The sequence below is a fragment of the Lichenostomus cassidix genome, chromosome 19, assembly GCF_008360975.1.
Source record: "Lichenostomus cassidix isolate B80296 chromosome 19, HeHo_3.0, whole genome shotgun sequence".
NCBI classification, from domain to species: domain Eukaryota; kingdom Metazoa; phylum Chordata; class Aves; order Passeriformes; family Meliphagidae; genus Lichenostomus; species Lichenostomus cassidix.
Genome location: NC_139499.1, coordinates 2,013,976 through 2,034,734, shown reverse-complemented (window position 1 = coordinate 2,034,734; position 20,759 = coordinate 2,013,976). Strand labels below are relative to the sequence as shown.

Here is a 20,759-nt window from a genome sequence, read left to right as displayed (position 1 = left end):
GCCCTGGATTCACCCAGCCCTGGATTCACCCAGCCCTGACTCACAGACAGCTCCATGCCCCAGCTTTCCACCCACACCTCACCCAATGCCCAAATCTGCCCCAGGAGCTGCTGAGCTCCCCAAGGGCTCAGTAATTCCAAGGATTTCACAGCTCAGCTCCACCAACAGCAGTCAAACTCATCTTGGTGAAAACCATGAGCTCCTTGGATGAGAAGTTCTGCCCACTTTACTATTATTATTTATAGACATTTTAATATTTCTAATAGAAAGTAGAAGAGCTGGATGCTGCTGCCACGTTAAATTAGTTCCAAGTGGAATCCATCAGAGGGTTTTTCCAACAGATTTCTTCCCTGACAGCTGGCTCAGCCTTCCTTCCACGGAGCAGGATAATGTTTCATGGTTTGCTGCCACTCTGGTACTTAAGATTTCAATTCTCTTGCTTTATTTGTGGCAAGTTAACTGCCATTAACAGAAACAATTCCTTCTGAAATGATAACCACCTTACAGATGCCAAATCTAATCGTTCCATTATCCCGGATTTCCTCCTGGAATTTAAGAGAAGGGTAAATTGCTCTGGTTTTATGCAGACTATGAACAACTCAGTTCCTCTCCTCCACTGGGAATAGGTGTGCAAACCTCTGACTTCTCCAGTCAAAACCTGCTAAAGGTACTCAGAGAAGAGGTAAAAGCCAGAAAAAGAATCCAGGTGAAAGCTTCAGATGAAGGAAACTGCATTTTGGACCCAAATGTGGATCTCTGGGAACTCCCAGCTGGGTAAATGAGGTTTTCTGAACTGGAAGCAGCTCAGGAGCTATGAGCAGGAGGTGCACCCTGAAAAAGCTTCTTTCACTGTTATTTATAAATCCCAGAATGGCTTGGGGTGGAAGGGACTTTAAAACCCATTTTGTTGCACCCCCTGCCATGAGCAGGGACACCTTCCACTGTCCCAGGCTGCTCCAAGCCCTGTCCAGCCTGGCCTTGGACACTGGCAGGGATCCAGGGGCAGCCACAGCTTCTCTGGGAATTCCATCCCAGCCCTTCCCCATCCTCCCAGGGAAGCATTTCTCCCCAACACTTTGCAACGTGACTTCACATTATAAAGCACAGAGCCACAAATCCTTCCCCAAACTCTCCTGGAAACAGCTTAACTGGGATTTAGCAACTTCACCTTCAAGCTTTCCTCTTCCCCACTCTGCTGCACACCCTGTTCCAGCCCAGGAGCCCAGGGAGCTCCCAGAGCATCACTCCTGGTCCCTCAAGCAATGCCCATTAAGTGCTCCGTTCTCTGTAACAATGCCTCCACATGAAATAAATGAGGAATCAAGCAGCGCTCAACAATTTAAATAAAAACACCATTTGATTTGGTGGTAAATCCTTCAGCAAGGTGGACGCTGACAATAAAGGATTGCTCATCCCCAACGAAATAATGGCCTGCAGACAAAGAGCTGATAAAGCCTCTTGTTCCTCTGGCCCTTAATTAAAAGCATTAACACAGCTTGTTTTTAAAAATCACCCAGCTCAGCTGAATGCATTTTTATTTGTCCCGATAGCTATTCTCCCTTTAATGAGAAAGGAAAAGCAGAATGTGGCAGGAAGGAAGGGATGTTGAGCAGAAGTGTTGGGTTTGTATCCAGAACTCCACAGTGTTACTTCCTTGCCATCATTTTGGTTGGTTCCTCTATAGAACAAGTGAAGAAAGGTCAAGAAGAGCAGCTTTTATGAAATATCCTCCTCGTGGATCTCTAAATAAAGATGAAGGAGATACAGGGAAAAACGTTTATCCTGCTCTATTAAGTTACTTTAATGGTCTTCCTTTCTTTAGCTCACAGTTATCATCTAATGATTAAAAAGTCTCAAGGAGATTGCTTCTTCAATTCAAGGAAATTAATTTTCCCCCACAATTGGATTTGGTTTCCAATTTTATACTAAAGAGCGGGTTATAAAATATGTAGAAAATAGATATTAAAAAAATAATTAGTGGTTTTACCATCGACTGCAAAAGGCTGAGAAGAGACTGGAAGAACTTCCAGGGTGTCCAATTGCTGTGAAACTGCTGCTGGTTTTACTGAACTTGGATCATGGAGCTGCTCACCTTCCCCACTCCGAGGCACTGCCCCACATTTGGGATATTTGGGATATTTAGGACATCCTTTACCTGCCCAGGAAGAAGTTCTTTGTCCCTCTCCCAACCTTGCCATTCCTCATTTAACACACTGAATCCAAACATCTTAGAATCATGGGATGGGTTGGGTTGGAAAGACCTTAAAGCTCATCCCATTCCACCCGTTGCCATGGACAGGGACACCTTTCACTCCAAACCCCATCCAACCTGGCCTTGGACACTGCCAGGGGTGGGGAATCCATGGAATAACCTGTGCCAGGGCCTCAGCACCCTCCCAGGGAAGGATTTATTCCCAATATCCCATCTATCCTTGCCCTCTGCCAGTCTGACAGGTAAATTACCAAATTCCAGCCTGTGGCTTTAATTAGTGGCCCATCAGTGATGTGCCTGATGGCAGCAGGGAAGGGGAGAGCAGCACCTTTATTTTCAGGTGACACTCCATGACAAACCACTGGATTTTCTCTTGGTCAGAGGCCAGATTAAGGACCTGCTTGCAAAAGAAACCACTGTCAGTGCTGTCCCCTCTGAGCTCAGAGAATAAATAAATAAATGTGAAAGTCTGGGGTGAGTAACTCAGGTTACAAGGGAACATTTGTGTGGAAAGTGAATCCAAGGATGTGGCATTAAGGATTGATTGATCAAACAGGGACAGCCAGAGCTTGTCCCAGGGCAGATCCCTGGGGGACAGAATCCATGCCAAACCCTCTGCTCCACTGGCAGCCAGCTGTGTCCTGGGAATTAGGGATCCCAGGATGGAGCTCTCCAGCCCACTGCAGCACCATGCTGGGCCCAGTCTGACACAGCAGGATGGCTCTGGGGTGGCTGGGGGGCAGTGTCCCTGCTGAGTGTCCCTGCTGGGTGTCCCAGGCCACCCTAGAGCTGCCACCATCCCCAGGTGCTATCCTGTCCTCAGGGCCAACCCTTCTGCAAAGCCACAGGGCAAACCTCTGCTCTGGGCTTGGGGCAGAGAAATGGAGGAGGAGAGGAACTGGAGGCATTCAGAAGCCACTGGAAAGCAGCAGGTCTGGTCTGCAGTGGCACTTGGCTCATGGACATCCACTGCCTTGGGAACTGCCCTGCAGAGCCTGGAGGGATGGGGTTGGGATGGGAGAGCTCAGGCAGGGCCTGGAGCTGGCACTGAGCCCTGGGATTCCGTGGCATGGGATTGCACCAGGATGGGAGAAGTCCCTGCATAGGGAAATGGGGCAGAGCAAAGCAGAGAGGACAAAGCTAGCCATGTCCAAGGTCTGCCTCAGCTTCATCCCCTCCCTGTGCTCAGAGAGGGCTGGGAGACACCTGGGGACACAGAGAGGAGGAGGATGAGGCAGAACCCTCCTGCCTGGCCCTGGCCCTCTCAGCCTTCTCCCCTCGAGCTCCTCAGGCACAACCCCAAACTCATGGTGCTCCCATCCCAGCCTTCCTTACCCCATCCCAGCTCCTGCCAACCCCAAACTCATGGTGTTCCCATCCCAGCCCTTCCTCAGCCCCTCCCAGCTCCTGCCAGCCCCAAACCCCCCAGGCAGGCAGGGTCCATTCCATGGAGTGGGTTTTGCTCTGGAAGTGACCTCAGAGCATGGATTCCTGCAGGAAGTGTCCAAGCCCAGGGGGAGGTGGCTGCTGGCACTGCCCAGGGCAGGAGCCTGATGGCCAAAGCCCAAAATCCAGTGCCACACACAGGACACATCTCCAAAGGGGAATCACCCATTCCTTCTGCCTCCACTGTGGGATATCTCAGTGCAGAGCAGGAATTGGGAAGAGCTACACTCCCAGCTCCCTTCACTGGCTGGAGCACAGACAGCTGGATGTGTTTCCCAGGAAAGGAATCAAATATCCATGAAGGAATGGCATCTTAGCCCCCAGCAGCGTCCCTTCCCTAATCTCATCCCCGGGGTGGAATCTGCAAAAGCTGTTTCTTGAACAATTCTGGTTTCCCTGCCCCCAGTGCCCCTGGTTAATTGTCTGTTTCCAATGGGTTTATTTCCCTGCTGTTGCTAAGTACCACAGAACCTGTGAAACAAATTAAAAATAAGAGATATCACATAAAAGAGGCGTTGGATTGAATGGCTTTGCTGAATTTACTGGAGATTAATACCACTTACACTTTTAATGGCAAGGAGGCTGTGAAAACTGTATTTTTTAAAATATCTCTTACATCTACCCGTGCCTGTGACCTTGCTGAAGACACATTTGACTTTGTCACTGTTCTCTGCCTGCTCTGGGACTTCAGGCAAAGCATTTAACTGTTTTGTGCCTCTGTTTTCTTCTGTCAGGTGGGTTTAACACCTGGATGCTCCAGAGAAAAACCATTTAACCATCAGTTCAGTGCTTTCTCCTTTGGAGTGCTGAATTCTCTGCTGATACTGCTATGCCAGAGCCCTCAGTCTCTGCTGAGAAAAGGTGGTTAACAACCTTCTGAGCAAGGATTTGCTGTTTCCCAGCCTTGCTGCCAAGCCCCAGCAGCATCCAAAGCTGGTGCTCACCCTGTGCTCAGACACTGCCTGGTGTTCTGATTTCTATTTCCCTGTCCAAGCTCAATGGCAAAACTTCTCCTCCAGGATGAAAACTGCTGCCTCACTCACTGCCTGACAGCATTTTCCTTCCTGGTACATTCCAAAACCCCGAGGATGACCCAGCACTGAGGATCACCAGGTGTTTGGACACCTCCTCCACGTCCCCAGGAGTTCCCACACAGATGTGCTGCTCTAGGCTGCCAAAATTCCCACGTGCAGGGAGCAATTGTCCCCAGCTCTCTGTGTTTTGTCACCTGAAGCCAAAGTCCAGCCCAAGGATCAGGGCTGATCCCATTCCCACAGCAGAGCTCATCAAGCCAAAAGCCCTTTTGGCTCCCAAATCCACCCTGCTGGGACCTCACAAAAGGCACCAGACTGGAGAAACCAACCCAGAGCAAGAGCCACGAGCTGGGATGAGCCACAGAAGGTGTTTGGGGCTGTTCTCCATCACTAGAAATAACCCCAGGTGACATCTCTGCTGGTCCTGTGCTCTCTGTCCCAGCAGGAGCAGCAGTTGGGGGCTGCAGCTCTGAGTCCCACAGTACAAACCCCTGAAAAGTCACCTCAGCCAATGTTAATTGGATAATGACCTTCAAATGGGACTTGGTGCTGCTCAGAAATTGAGGAAATCATTGCAATGCCAGGATTGTCCCTTGGGATATTGGGAAATGGCTGATTGATCAAAAAGTTGAGTTGATTTCCTGGTGATTGCAGAGCTTTGCTGGAGGCACTGGGGGATACCCTGTGCTTCCCACCTGGGGACCCTCTGGCACACAGGGATGTGTCCAGGTGCCTCCCCAGAGCTCAGGGGATCCTTCCCCAAGCCACTGCAGCACATCTGCCAACATCTGCCTGCCAGGCTTTGACCCTCGGTGGGCCCCATTAATCCACAAAGGCAGAAGTGGGGGGATAATTGTGATCACTCACTGATTTATTAGGGACACTCCCACAGGAGAGGCAGCACAGAGTCTCAGGCTTGGAGACAAAGCAGAGCAGGATTTTCATTTGTGCACTGGCTCATACTGGGGGCCACTGAAAAATGCATAAAAAATGCAAGAAAAACACTTTCCCTGCCTGGAAAGGCACTGCAAATCAAGGCAGGACACAAAGGGAGCCCAGATTAGCAGAGCTGAGGACGCAGGAAGGCTCAGCACCTGGTTAAGCTGGTTTTATTTTCCCTCTGTGTCTGCTGCCCTAGAGGTGTGACCCTCGGAGCAGATGTGGAATTGCAGCTGCAATTCACCTGCACAGGAAGGATCCAGCCCAGCCTGTGCCAGCCCTGCCAGCTCCACCAGGGAAGGGTGTTTGCTGCTCTCTCCTCAGCCCAAACATGGTCACCGACTGCAGAGAAAACTCTGCCCAAAGCGAGCAATTGGGAGTTTTAATCTGAGCCAGGAGGGAGGAAATCCAGATGTCCCCACGGGTGGATTCCTGCTCAGGAAAGCTGCTGCTCCAGAGCAGGGCAGGGAAGGAGAGCACACCCCTTTATTAATCCCCTGCAGGGACCATTCCTCACCTCAATCCCAGCCTCAAACACCTCCTCAGCAGCTCCCCGGGGGTTTCAATCCCACGGGAATTCTCCATTTCCAGGGCAGTGTTTGCCTATGCAAATCAGACCTATTTATTCCACGGCAGGGACGAACAACTCCCCAGGGCAAAGTCAGCGAGGGGCTTCAAAGTGCCCCCAGAAGTAGTTTAAAAGCTCATTTGTGCTAATTGGCAGCCGCTGGAATCAGCTCATTGGGCAGCTGGGAGCAGAACGGGAGGGATCTGCAGCAGATCCTGGGATTTAACACTCACAGCACCTTCAAACCCATCTCCAGCTCCTCAGAAAGATAATAAAGTCTGATTTTTAAATCCCGGATTTAAGGATTTGAATTTGCACCACATCAAACCCCCCAGTGACAGCACGGGGATGCTGGGATTTCACCTCTGTGAAGGTGAAAGATTTCTTGGCCTTTGATTTCACAGAATCCCACAACAGTTTGGGTTGGAAGGGACCTTAAAGACCATCTAATTTCAACCCTTCCACTCCAAACCCTAAAGATCAGGGGGGATCAAAAGGAAATAGATACTTACATTGAATATAAAAACATTCAAAGAGGAGTAACACTGATTTCTTTAACACTTGGCACTTAGAACCTGACTGATAACAAAATAAAGTGCAGAAAAAGGGAAAGAAAACAGAGACCAAACATTTACCCTAAGAAAACCCTCAATTGGTGACCAGAGTTTGGGTGTCCAAGACTGCACGTGCTCATAATCCCAAATCAAATCCTAAATCCACTCCCACTGCTTTGCAGGTGGGAACACCTCACTCCTGGTGCCCAAAGCAATGGAACCCTGCAGGTTTGGGGTCTCTGCTGCCCTGGGGGTTTGGCTCCCTGGTGCTGCTCACACTCCCAGGGATGCAGGAATTCCTCACCAGGAACACAGCCCTTCAGCAATAACTGCACTCGAACTCCATCTCCTTCCACCGTTGCCAGAGTGCTAATTAAATGATAATTACTCTGGGCTGTAATATGTATAACTATCAGGCACTTAACGGGAACGTGTTATTTACTTTGCTGTTTTTAACATGAATATATTTGTTTCTCAAGGGCAGCCAAGCAGCTGATTTTCAGGCGTGTTCTTCCCCTCCACCGAGCATAAAAATCACAATGAGCAAATTTCACAGGTAAACAAAACTCTCTTTGTCTCAGGCACAACAACCCTGGGTACAGCGAGCTGAAGGATCAGGATTGACCACCCCGCGGCTGAGCTTGGTGCCAAAGTGGGACTTGGGCACAGATTTCTGTCCTGGCTGACACCAAAATGCTCCTGCAGCTCCCACACTTGCTGCTCCAAGTGGCATCAGATGAAAGAAACAGCAATAAATTGACTTTTAAAGGTGAAGATGGGCTCAGGTGAGCATCACTCCAGAACAAACCGGCTCTGCTTATGGCTGAAACATCCTTTTTAATCTCTGTTTACAGCTGAAACATCCCTTTTAACCTCTAAACACTCAAGTCAAACTGCAGAAATCAGGAGAGAAATTTCCCTCAGCAAATCACTGCCTGGAACAAAGATGCTGCAAGCCTGCACTGTCTGGGGACAAACACACAAAGGAGCTCTGGCCTGTCACAAAGCTGAGCTGAGAAGTAATTCCCCTGACAGGCTGAACAGAGCACAAGGCCCTGTCAGCTCCTAGGAACAACAGGAATAGCAGAGCAGGGAAAGGCTGATGCCATGGTTAGGTCAGGCTGAGCTGGGGAGCAACCCACAGCCCCTGCTGCAGCACAGGCTGATTTTGGGGTGATCCTGGGCTGATTCTGGAGTGATTCTTTAGTGATTCTGGGGTGATTCTGAAGTGATTCTAGGGTTATTCTGGGGTTATTCTGGGGTGATTCTGGGGTGATTCTGGAGTGATTCTGGGGTGATTCTGAAGTGATTCTGGAGTGATTCTGGGGTGATGCTGGGGTGATTTTGGGGTTATTCTGGGGTGATTCTGGGGTGATTTTTCAGTCACATTCACACCTCCAGTGAAACCACAACTCACCCACTGGTCCCAGCTCCCTTCCAACCCGCAGCAGCTCCTAAACACCAACTCCTCCTCAGCTCTACATCCCAGGCACTGCAGGGAGCTTGTGGTGGGTGATGCCATCAGCAGTGGGGTTTGCACACCCCTGGGGCTCCCTGATCCATCTCTGCAATGGATGTGGAAAACTCAGCAGCCTCGTGTCACTGGGGATTTCAGGGATATTCCTGCAGAGTTTAGGTGAGTGATTTCCATCCCCAGCATGGGCTGTGAGTTATGGTTATTGACAGCTGGAGCAGCTCCATTCCCTGGGAAATGAGGGAGCAGCCAAAGAGCCCTGAGAGCACCTGGAGGAGCTGAGTAATGCATTTATTGTGAGTGTTGGAAAATACACCAGTTTAAAAATTTTGTATAACTTTAGTCAAAGGGTTCTGTTTGTCTTTACCCCAGGAAAAGGAATTTTAGGTTTCTTTCCAGGGCATTGTTCTACCAGCTGAGGTCTGATGAACTCAACATATCAACAGACTGGAGGAACCCAAAGCTAAAGAGCTCCCAGCAGAACATCAGCAGCCAGCAGTGGCTATCTACAAACAGCTACCCCAGAGCACCTCCAGCAGGGCTGAAGATAACTGGGCAGGAAAGGACTGATGGGAAAATTGGAGAATGAAAAATCTAATTAACATCAGAGGTGAGGAGATTCAGATCCAATGGGAAACTGAATACTGGGGGTTTGCTCAGCTCTGGCCCAATGAACACTGACCCAATGCATTTCTATGTATTTTGACTGTATAAAATACCTGAAAAATCTAGTAAAATCATGTATCATGGAATGATTCTCTCTGCACAGCCAGGCTGTGTGTGGATGAGATGATTTCTGTGGTACATCCTGGCCAGAACAACATCCTGGCCAGAAAATAAAGTAATGCCTTGACTCTCTAACACTAAAAATGTAGTTGGAGGGTTTTTGTTTTTCCCGCAGTTTCGGTGACATGAGGACTCCTGGATAGCAGCTCTTGGAGGGGAAAGCAGCTCCCAGCTTTCCCTCACCCTTCACACATCCCTGGCACAGCAGCACAATTCCTGGGAAATGCAGCAGATCCATTCTGTGCCTCCAGCCCTGAACAGCAAATGTCACTCTCTTTGCTCAGCACTGTTTGGTTTAAAACGCCGAGCAAAGCTGATGGAAAAGGAAAATGAAAATGGGGAAAACTGCAGTGAAATGGAAATGCAAGCTTGGTAAAGATGATTGCCGGGTAAGGGAGCTCAGGGGTGGAGAGGATGGTTTGGATTCACCTCCACCTGCATTAGTGCAGATCCACCCAACCACAAAGCACTGAGCCCAGTGTTTGCAAAGAGATTTATCCCAACTGCTTGTTTAAGGGTCAGGCAGCTCAGAGGCAGCAGCCTCCAGCCCAGCAGTCCCATCCCAGGCACACTGATCACAGCCTGAAAATCTCAGCTGCACCAGCTGGGAAGCACAAAGTGATGCAAGAGCTCTTTGGAAAGGCAGAGGGAGGCAATGCTGATCACAGGAAAGTGCTGGAGAGAAGCTCCTGACTTCAAACTCAGCACAGCACAGCCTGGACTGACTTCTGCTGGGATGAGCCCACTCTGGGACAGCTGGTTGTGGGTTTTACATTCTTTTTTGAGTGGGGAGAGTGCTGGTGTTGCTTTTTAGTTTGTGGGTTTTTAAATCACCAAATGCATTGATTTTTCTAAAAACACAGACTCTCAGAATGGTTTGGGCTGGAAGGGACCTTAAAGCAAATCCAGTGCCACTCCTGCCATGGCAGGGACACCTTCCACTGTCCCAGGCTGCTCCAAGCTCTGTCCAGCCTGGCCTTGGACACTGCCAGGGATCCAGGGGCAGCCACAGCTTCTCTAGACACCCTGTGCCAGGGCCTGCCCACCCTCACAGGGAGGAATTCCTTCCCAATATCCCATCTCTCCCTGCCCTCTGGCAGTGGGAAGCCATTCCCTGTGTCCTGTCCCTCCATCCCTTGTCCCCAGTCCCTCTCCAGCTCTCCTGGAGCTCCTCTAGTGAGGGGGTGCCATGGGGTGTTTCCAGCTCTGCAAGGTGGGTTTGTATCCTGATGGATAAAAGCACAGTTGGGAGCAGAGGGAGCTGCTGCTCCCAACTTCTGGGGAAAGGTGACACCCTTGGGCACAGGGAATCCCCAGAGCTTCACCATTCCCATCAGGAAGGATCTGCCCCACACTCCAGGGGTTCTGTGGCCAAAGGGCTGAGTCTTCTTGTGTTTTGCCCCAAAGCTGAGCAGTGTCAGATTCCGGGGGGGAAGGATCTGCAGTTTGCCCTGGCAAAGCTCCAACAGGCTGCAGCCTTTCAACAAATCCAGATTGATGGAATCCACAGGCTGGGAAAGGCTGGAGGGAGGGGATGTCACTGCCTGAAGTCCTACAAAGAAGTTGGATCAGCAGGGAATCTTTGCCAGTGGATCATCATCAGGAGCTGCCACGAGTTCATTCCCTAAGGACACATGCCAAGAATTCCAACCCAGCTGCCCTCTGATCCTTGGACAAACCTAAATTGCATTTATAATGCATCTTTGCAGAGGCTTCCTGCTTGTGGAAAATCAGCAGTGGGAAGGCAAGACAAAAACTCCAGTCCTGTGCCAGGAAGCACTGTGGTTTTACTCCAGGGAAGAACAACTCTGCCCTCTGTGCCCTCCTTTTCTCCAAAGCACCACATGCCAAAAGAGCCAGGAGCACTTTCACTGCACTTTAGCTTTTAATCAGGAATGTTAATCAGACAAAAAGGTGCTGATTGAACAGCCTAAGGCAGAGCAGGGAAGAGGCAAGGAGGAGCTGCAACATCTGGATGCCAGCTGCAGGTGCAGGAGGTGGAAATGTTAAGGAGGAGATCGAAGAGAGCCCCAAACTCTCCTGGAGCTGTGGGATAAATGTGTACATAACCTCCAGGGGACAAGTGCTGCCATGGAAAGGTTCCTAATCCCCACCTGGAACTCATCTGAGCACTTCACAGCTGCTGCTGAGCCGCAGAACCTCCTCATCCCTGTGCCTCTGCTCCGAGAGGTGACACTGACATTTTCACAGGTGACACTCAATTGTGGCTGGCAGGCTCTCACTGAGGAATTCACTGGGAATTCAGAGTACCATTAAACCCCAAATTGATGCCTTGTGATGCCTTTCAGAGATTCTTGCCTGGCAGTTTTTCTAAAAATCCACTAGTCCTGTCCCACAAAACTGCACAGATTGACATTCCCAGGAATTGCTGCTCCCTGCCTGCAGCTGAGCTGCACTAAAGGGAAGCAGGGGCAGCAAAGGCACTGGAAATAACCTGTCCTGGGGCAAAATCTGCCAGATTGGGGAAAAACAAACCAAAACTTTGCTCTCATCAATAGCACTGAACCATCACAGAATCCCAGACTGGTCTGGGTTGGAAGGGACCCCAAATGTTTGCAATTAGAAGATGTGAAAGAATCCCAAAATATGTATTTTCCGTCCATAGGATCAGTGTTTACTCCTGATCTTCTCATTAACTCCAAGTCAACAAAACCCTAAACACATCCTTGGCAGTGAACAGCTTCTCATCCCTGATTTTACACATTCCACCCTCATCCTGCTCCAGAGCTGCTTCCACTGAGGCCAAACCGGCTCACTCTAATTACCACTGATAAATAAATAAAACTGCTGTCATCACCTGAAGGGTTTGGAACTCCTCCCAGCCTCCAACAGGTTTTAGGAGACAAAGGAAATCCATGGTCACTGAGGCAGCACTCCTGGGGTCACCATGAGATCCCAGCCCTTCATCTGGAGGATCCCTGGTAACCCAATTATCCTGGGAATGAGGGAAGGAGAAGGAGAAGGAGAAGGAGAAGGAGAAGGAGAAGGAGAAGGAGAAGGAGAAGGAGAAGGAGAAGGAGAAGGAGAGGAAGAGAGGAAAGGAAGGGGAAAAGGGGAAGTGAAAAAGGAGAAAGGAAAGGAAAAGGAAAAGGAAAATGAAAAGGAAAAGGAAAAGGGAAAAGGAAAAGGAGACTGATAGCAGAGGGTGGGCCATTGGAGAGGTGGCAGGAGAAGGTCTAAGCTGCCCATAAAGAGCCAAATCAAAGCCATTTCCCAGAAGGACAATCTAGGTTCTTAGGCATGGAAAGGCCATAAATTGATTTCATCTCCCCCTGGCTCATGGTCCTTGGCAGAGCAACGAGCAGGAGGCAAAGGCAGCTGGCTGATACCTGCTGTGCCTCCCTTGTTCCCTGCACAGAAATGGGATTTGCACCCACAGGTTCTGCCCTGGGGGAGCTGCACAAGCTCAGCCCAGTGCTTTTGGGACTCCACTGGAGCTGGAGCTGCTCTCCATCCCAGGAGATGACTCAGAGTGATCCTGGAAAAACCAAACTGCCCCAAAAGAGTCAAATCTCCAGAGCACACGCCCAGGTTCTGTGCCACTTTCTGGATTTCCATCCCTGCCCCTCCCAGCTGCTTCCCAACTGGTTTTTAATACAATTATTTTAACAAAAAAAGCTCATCTGGCAAATGTAGGCATTAGAAAACCCCTGTGCCTTGCCACAGGAAATCAGCCCATGCAGAAAGTGATCCCACACAAGGATCTCAGATTCCACAGCTCACCTTTCAGAGCCGGCTGGAAAATTCACTCTCCCTTTAAACACAATAATTGCTGCTCTTTTGCCTTTTCTGAGTGCCCCAAGTGCCTCCAGAGCTGCTTTTGAACCACACTGAGAGTCAGATGCAAGAGCCAAAACTCTGCAGTTCCAGCCTGGGATTTGGAGCATCTGTGTGGTTGTTTTTTCTCCCCATTAATTTAATTTGACAGAAACGAGCAGGAAAGCTTCTGGCTCCCGTGTGGGCAAAGTGGATAAACAGCAGGAATTTTAAGGGAAGCTGGAACTAAACTGCAGAGAAAGAGGCTGGTGCCCTGGCTAACAGCCCCTTCTGCTTCCTTCTCCCCATCCCAGGCTCCGTGCCCTGCATGTTATATCTTTTCCTGCTCACCACTTGTTCCACCCATCCCTTGCACTTGAATTGGACCATTTGGACTGGAAAAACAACACATTCTCTGCCAGGATGGATCCCAGGTTAAAGGAGGAGAGGCAGTGTCCCACCACTGCCTGGCTGCCCCCAAATCCACTGGATTTGGACTCAGGAGCAGCAAACTCTCATCCTACTGCTCTGGAAAAACCTGCAAGAGTGAGTAATTCCTTAATGGGAAAACGTTTGTGTAGCTCTGTAGTGAGAGCTGCATGAATTTAACATCACAATTATTCTTGCAGAGTTGATCTTAAAACGTCCTTTGGTTTCCTGGTTTCCCTGTTTTCCAGCATGGGCAGCACTTGGCACTTCCAGCCTGCCTCTCCTCCTGGATACAGCAGCACACCTCGAGGGGATGGCTGCTGACTCCAGCTGATTCCCAGCCTCTGGAGCAGCCAAGGGATCCATCCAGAGGGGAACATCTCTCATCTCTCTGAGCAGGAGCTTTTCCAAGCTGCAGCAATCCTGGATTTCTTCACAGACATCCCAGGCAAACCGAAATGCACCCAGGAGGGAGGTTTGGGGATTCACTCCAGTGCTGGACTGGAAGCTCTGTGCTTCCCACTGGGAAGGGACAAGGTGACTGGAATGGTGTGCAGGAGCTGGAGATGTGCAAAGGCAGACAGGCAGCTCAGGCTCTTCCCTCAGCAAAGCAACAATCAGTCCCACCAGGCCTAAATCCAAACCCCTCCCTGTCCAACTGATGGGAAATCTGGGCTCAAGGGGAGAAAGGGTTTTGCAGTCAGGTTCAGTTCGGAAAGAGCGTTTGGTCCAACCAGGCCTTCCAGGGATCCAGGGGCAGCCACAGCTGCTGGGGCCTCACCATCCTCACAGGGAGGAATTCCTTCCTGAATTTCCCCTCTGTCAGTCTGACCCCATTCCCCTTGTCCTGTCCCTCCAGTTCCTGATACAATGTCCCTGTCTGCCTTCCCTGGAACCCCTGCAGACCCTGGGAGGAGCTGTGAGGTCTCCACACAACCTCCTCTTCTCCCACTATTCAACACCAGCTGCTTCAGGGTTTTCTTGTACGTCTATCAGCCACTCATTTGCGCAATGTAAACAATCAACAAGACCCTCTCTGAGAGATGGCAAATGGTTTAGGGCTAAAAGAGGGTGATGCTGGGGGAGAAAAAGCCACTACAGTCCCTCTCTGTCATCAGGGACAAACCCCAGTGAGAGTCCAAGCACAGGGACAGACAGGGCTCAGATTGTGCCATGATCTCTGGTGGCTCTGGGGGATCCAGACATCACAACCCCCTCAGCAACTCTTTATCAACCAGTTTGGGTTTTTTTTACCCACTACAGAACCACCACAACCCCTTGCCTGTTGCTTCCCAGCCTTCTTAACTCTTTCCTCTTAGCTATTTTCTCTTAACTTCTTAACTGTTTCCTCAGACTTGAAAACTGATTAGATTAACCCCCCAAAAAAATCCCCAAAGTGATATTTTTGCTTCAGATGACATCAATGCCTGCTTGCCATTCAGCCTCACAAAGACATGGCCGTGTCCTTCCCACCAAATAACAATGGAAATCAAAATCCCTGACAAAAATCACTGAGAGCTGAGCAGCTGGCTTAGAAAATGCTGCAGGCTTCAGAAGTGGCATTTCAGGAGCTGCCAGGAGCAGTTCTGCCCACAGCAATCCAGGGAAAACTGGATTCCAAAGCAGGGAATGCTGTCCCCAAGGTCACCCCCACCACAGGCACTTGTCTGGGGCTCTCTCGTGTTAATGGCTCAGCACAAATTAAGAAGAAATTGGGGTTGGAGGGAGCTGCCTTTGGGATTGAAGAGAATAATTCATTATGGGCATGAACAACACAAGGATCAGGGATTCTGGCTGGAAAACAACCAGACATCTTCCATTTAATTTTTCAAAGAAGGTATTTTCATTTGTACAAACACGGAAAGCACTTTAGTGCAGTACTTGAGAGAAATTAAACTGGTGGTATAAGAGTTGTTTCCATCAGCCAACGAGGATAAGAAAGGCAATACAATTTCTAATGCCTCTATTAATAAAATTTATACAGGTTTGAGACAGTGAGAATGGCCCTTGTGAAAAATAACCCCCTGCAGAAGCTGACTGCACTCCCTCAGTTCACTGTTCCACATCTGCATGGCATCTCCCAGGCTCAGGGAGGGGATTTAAAATCCTTGGAATTCTTTATGGAACGTGAGAACTGCCAGCAAATTCCACTGTCTCAGTTCTGTACTCCCAAGCAACAAAGAGAAGATGGAAAAATAGCAGGAAATATAAGGGGTGCTGGGGAAGCACTGCCACAGAGCTCAGGTTATTCTTATAAAACTTCATCATTTAGGTAACTAATTTCCTGATCTATTTTTGTGTGAAGTGTTTCATGCATGCCCTGGATGTCCTGACAAGCAAAACATTCAACAACATATCTGATAGACAGAATCAGAGTATTTTCCAATCCTGTTTTCTTGGAAAGGTCCTTGCCTTCATTCTGCCTGAAATACAACATTTCAGGAAAAACTCCCCAGCATTTAAACTGTGACTTCTGACATTTCCAGCCAGCACGAGAGCTCTGTGCTGCTCCACGTGGGACTGAGCTGAACAGAGCCCATGAACAGTGATCAGCACAAGGAAATTTGGATATTGGGAGGGAATTGTTCCCTGGGAGGGTGGGCAGGCCCTGGCACAGGGTGCCCAGAGAAGCTGTGGCTGCCCCTGGATCCCTGGCAGTGTCCAAGGCCAGGCTGGACATGACTTGGAGCATCTGGGACAGTGGAAGGTGTCCCTGCCATGGAACAAGATGGATTTAAGGTCTCTTCCACCCAAACCATTCCATGATTCTGTGAAATGCAGCTCCAGAGGTGACATTATTCCAGGGGTGATGCCATCCCAGTCCCACCTCAGCTCTGTCCTCTGCCACCATTCCCTGAGCAGCAGCACAGCAGCAGCAGCTCCTCTCTGCTGGTTAAAGGTGATGCACACTCAGGGCCTTGAGAATAAACAGGTAAAATTTTTAAAATAATTCAGCTTCACTGCAAGCCCTATCCCAGGCAGGCTGGATCCAGGGCCAATAAATTTACTACATCTCTGGAAAACAGAGTTCCCTGTTCCCCTTGTCATCACAGGATCACATTGAGGCAAAGCAGATTCCTGCCCCAGGATTAAGAGCAAACATTATTCAACGCGTGGACAAGTGCCAACAGGACCAAATAAAGCTGCTCACTCCAGACATTTGACCTAAAAATCCCAGCAGCCTTCCCAAGGAATGCAGAGAGCCCTCTGCCTGCGTGTGCCCACACATTGCTGCTGCCACAGCTGCCTGGCTCAGCTCCAGGGCACCAACTGGACACTCATTTACTGAGGCCATATGTTGGCAGCACGGCCGAGGCACTGGCTGCAGAGAGGAGCCTCAGCAGCAGTAGTGATGACAGTGATAGGAGTGAGCAGATCTCAGATCTGATGTGCTCTGCAGCTTTCTGATCAGGGCAGTGTTCACTGCAAACTGAGCTGAACTCTGAGAGCTTCCTTTGGCCTCCCTGACAAAGCTGTGCAGTGAGGATGGGCAGCTGTAGGGCTGGCAGGGCAGGGCAGGGACCAGGGACCCTGTGGGGGACAGAGCTGGGCTCATCCTTGGGGCAGAGCTGGGCTCATCCTCATCCTCAGGACAGAGCTGGGCTCATCCTGATCAGGGCAGAGCTGGGCTCATCCTCATCAGAGCAGAGCTGGGCTCATCCTCATCAGAGCAGAGCTGGGCTCATCCTGATCAGGGCAGAGCTGGGCTCATCCTCATCAGGACAGAGCTGGGCTCATCCTCATCAGAGCAGAGCTGGGCTCATCCTCATCAGAGCAGAGCTGGGCTCATCCTCAGGACAGAGCTGGGCTCATCTTCATCAGGACAGAGCTGGGCTCATCTTCATCAGGACAGAGCTGGGCTCATCCTCATCCTCATCCTGATCAGGACAGAGCTGGGCTCATCCTCAGGACAGAGCTGGAAACAATCCCTGCCATGAGGCAGTGTGGATGTCCCACCACCAGCACTGCTCTCAGAGTCCCTGAACACCCCACACAACCTCTGCCTGCCCATCCCAGCTGTCTCCTGCCTGGTTCACACCCAGGTGGTTTCTCCAGCAGCAGTTGCCCTGCAGAGGCACTGGGAGGGCAGGGATGGGAGGGAAGGCCCAGCCCAGGGCAGTGGGCTCAGCAGAGGTCCCAGGATGGAGGAGGAGAGGCTGAGGGAACAGGGCCAGCCTAGCCTGGGCAGGGCATGGCCTTGGGGACACAGCTGCTGACAGCCCCACCCCAGCAGGGACACAGCCAGGCTCTGTCCTGCCCTCTCCCAAAGTTCATAGTGACCCTGATTAAATCCTCAGCTCCTCCAAAAGCTCCACCCAGCCCCTACTCACCAAAGCAGCAGGACATGCTGCAGACAGACCCCTCTGTTATTTCCTGGGTGGAATCCCCTTCCCTTCCATATTTTCATGGTGCTAATTCCACTGCTACAGTTTTTGGAGCATCAAATCTTCCCTGAGTTAGGGTTTCAATGCAGGGAAAATTCTGAGTGCCATATGTGAGGGGGAGCAGAACATGCTGAGTGCACAAGTGGGTGGAAAAGTCCGGGGGGAGCTGCAGCAGAAGGAGGGGAAGACACTGCATTAAATATTGGTGTTTCAAAGGTGCTGAGCAAAGGGGGAAGGCTGGGGGAGCCAGGGCTGAGATCCTCCCCTGCTCCATCACTCCAGTCCCCAGCAGCAAGGCACAGAGTGCAGAGCCTGATGCCCAAAGGGGAACATATGGTGAGTAATTCCAAACTCATCCATTTTCCTGCTGAAAACTCAGCAGATAAATATGCCAGTATTTGTCTGATCCTTGCACAAAGGGACAAATCCTGCAAGGTGCTGAGCACCAGCAACTTTCTTGAGACAGATCCCAGAGATGAATCCAGTGGGTGGTGAGGATGCTCAGCATTCCAGCTTGGCTCTGGGAGAGTTTAGCTCTCCTTATTGTTGTCAACCTGCATTTTCAACTCCACTGCCTCACTTCTGTTCCCCTCCCTCATTTCAGAGGCTGAATACTGAGCAGGATGATGCTGGATGGGAACATACTAATCTCAGGAAGAAAACCAAGGGATCCTGCTGGAAGTTTTGGGGCAGGAGCCATTGTCCATTGAGAAGTTCATTTCCTGTAAATGTTTCCATTGCCAGTGAGTGGCAGTTACAGGAGTTCATGAAGTTGTGGCTCATGAGGAGGAGTAATTGCATCCCAAAACCTCAATTCTTGCACTGAAGCAAATGGCTCAGCAGTGCTTAGAGGTGCTCAGAACCAAATCTAATCCCAAAGGTGACCTGGACACCTACAGTGCTGAACCTCATCCATTTGGGGCAGATCCCTCTTTTCTCTGATTGCTCTGAGGAAAATGGCTCTGAAATCCATCCCACTGGCTTCCCAAATACCGCAGGAGAAGCTCAACATTAATGAGGGTTACCCCACAGATTCCCTGAGCTGGTCACCTGCTTATTCCTGCAATGCAGCAGGGAGCTTTTCCACCAAAATACCTGCAGAGTTGTGGCCATCAGCCTGGATTTCAGGTGTTTTCCCTGCTCTTAGTGCCTTTGGGGCTGAGTTGTGCCACACCACCCTCCCCAAGCCCTGCCCAGCTCTGCAGGTTCTTGTGTTCCAGAGCTCCCAGCCAGCCCTCCCTGTCCCTTAGGGCTGTGGAGATATCCCAAATATGTCCCCTGCCACATTCCCTCCACCCTCCCAAGCCCTTCAAAGCTGCTTTTAAATCCCAAAGTTGTGTTCAGCCAGCAGCAGTGGTAGTTGTGTCAGGATTTTGGAGCCATTGTGGGCACACAGCAGCACAGCTCTGCTGCTGCTAAGTACACAGTGATTCTAGAGCCTTCCCAAAGATGACTGCTTTTGGGAAGACAGAGGTGCTGCTGTCCCACTTTCCAGAGCCAGGCTGTCCTTGTGGCTTGTACCATCACCCTCTGATTTGGATGAAATCAGTATGAAATCATTATACTTCGCCACAGCTTTTGGAAATCTCTGCACAACTGGACTCCCTTGGGGCCTCAGGGGCAAAGGATGTGAAACACCAACACCCAACATCCCTGCAGGAGCAGTGCCAGGTCCTTCCAGAGAACTGGCCCACTTGAGACATTTGCAGCTTCTCTTTCAGCAGCAGAGCTGAGCTCTGCCAAAGCCCCTGAGGGCTCTCTGCAGCTGCCTGGGGACAGCCAGGCTCTGGAGTGACAGGGCTGTCCCAAAATCAGCCTCACGGGTTACACAGCAAAGTGCCTCCCCTGCTGCTGGCACTGTCCTGGCAGAGGCTGCAGAGTCCTGCTGTGCCACCTTGGAGTGGCTGGGGGTCACCAGTGGCAGGGCTGAGGGTGCCTGGGCCATCCTACACCACTCCCCAGAGCTCTTTGGGTTTTAGGACACTAAAGGTGCAGCTCTGGGTGTGCCAGGAAGGGGCTCCACACCTGGTAGCTTTTCCAGGATATGCCATGTAACACAATGGGCTTTTCCCAGCAGGATCATTTCTTTTCAATTCCACACTGTGCCAGACTGAGAGCTGAGCCTAGAAGAGGCAGGTAAAGCAAGGAAAAATGCTGGGAGAGGCTGGGATTTGGTGCTGGGCTCTCAGAGCACAGCCTGGGGCTCAATCCTGCCCTCCCAGAGTGATGTGGGGCTTTGGGTGACCACTGGCACCTCACTGCCCCTGGGAGCACCTTGCTCCAACTATTCCCACCCCAGGGCCTTGGCAGCAGGAATTGCTGCTGCTGTGGATTCCACACGTGGCTGCTCAGTCCTTGGGGAGCTTGGTGGGAAGTGCTGGGATACAGAGAGAAATAAAACATCCACCATGGTGTTACCAGGTGAGGGAGGGAGGTGTTCCACACCCAGGGCATGGAGTTCATGCTGAACACCCTCCTTCCTCCCAGGGCAAAAGAGCAAAAGCAGGAGGATGAGGAGATGGATCTTGTAGACCAAAAGAAGACTGCCTTGGCCAAGCTGATAATAAAGGGCTGTCATTGCTATCAGTAAATGAAACTGATAACTCACAGAGCCGACACAATGCTTTATGAACCATCTGCTCCTGGCTTCCCTTTGCTGCTGGCAGACTTTGTCATTTTAGGACAGTTCCTTGCTGCTCTGAACTGATCAGAGCCTGGTGGCTCCCAGGGCTGGTGGAGGATATTCTGGGAGCAGGACACCTCCTCCAAGGCAGAGGAGACACCCAGCCACTCCTGGCATCCTTCTGCCTCATTCCAGACCCACCTTGTTCCCTACAGGCTTTTCTCACCTGCTGGCTAAAGCCCAGCTCCTGTGCTGGGAAACACCAGAACTTCTACAAAGATCCCTTCCAGGGGCTCAGCCTTTCCATGACTTTGGAAAGAACATTTGTAAGCAATTAATACTCCCTTGCCTTTTTTTCTCTCCCACACAGAACCAGGCTAAAAAAAAAAAAAGAAATCTCTCCTTCAGAAACCACAGGACACAAATCAAGCAGGGCATTTAATGGCCCACTGATACACAGGGAAGATTCCTCTTTTCAAGGAGCATCCTTGATGTGATGCTAATGAGAGACGATCTTTCAGAGCAGGGGAGC

At 50.5% G+C, this 20,759-nt stretch overlaps 1 protein-coding gene and 1 long non-coding RNA gene across 2 annotated transcripts in view; one reads left to right on the top strand and one right to left on the bottom strand.

Moving 5' to 3' along the window:
- The window catches only part of GALNT17 (polypeptide N-acetylgalactosaminyltransferase 17), a 197,003-nt gene that overhangs the window by 69,497 nt on the left and 106,747 nt on the right, over window positions 1-20,759 (bottom strand). The window lies entirely within an intron of this gene.
- On the top strand, window positions 11,858-14,244 carry LOC146428926 (uncharacterized). Its single transcript, XR_014855834.1, has 3 exons — window positions 11,858-11,955; window positions 13,105-13,336; window positions 13,468-14,244. It is a non-coding gene; the product is annotated as an uncharacterized LOC146428926 (long non-coding RNA).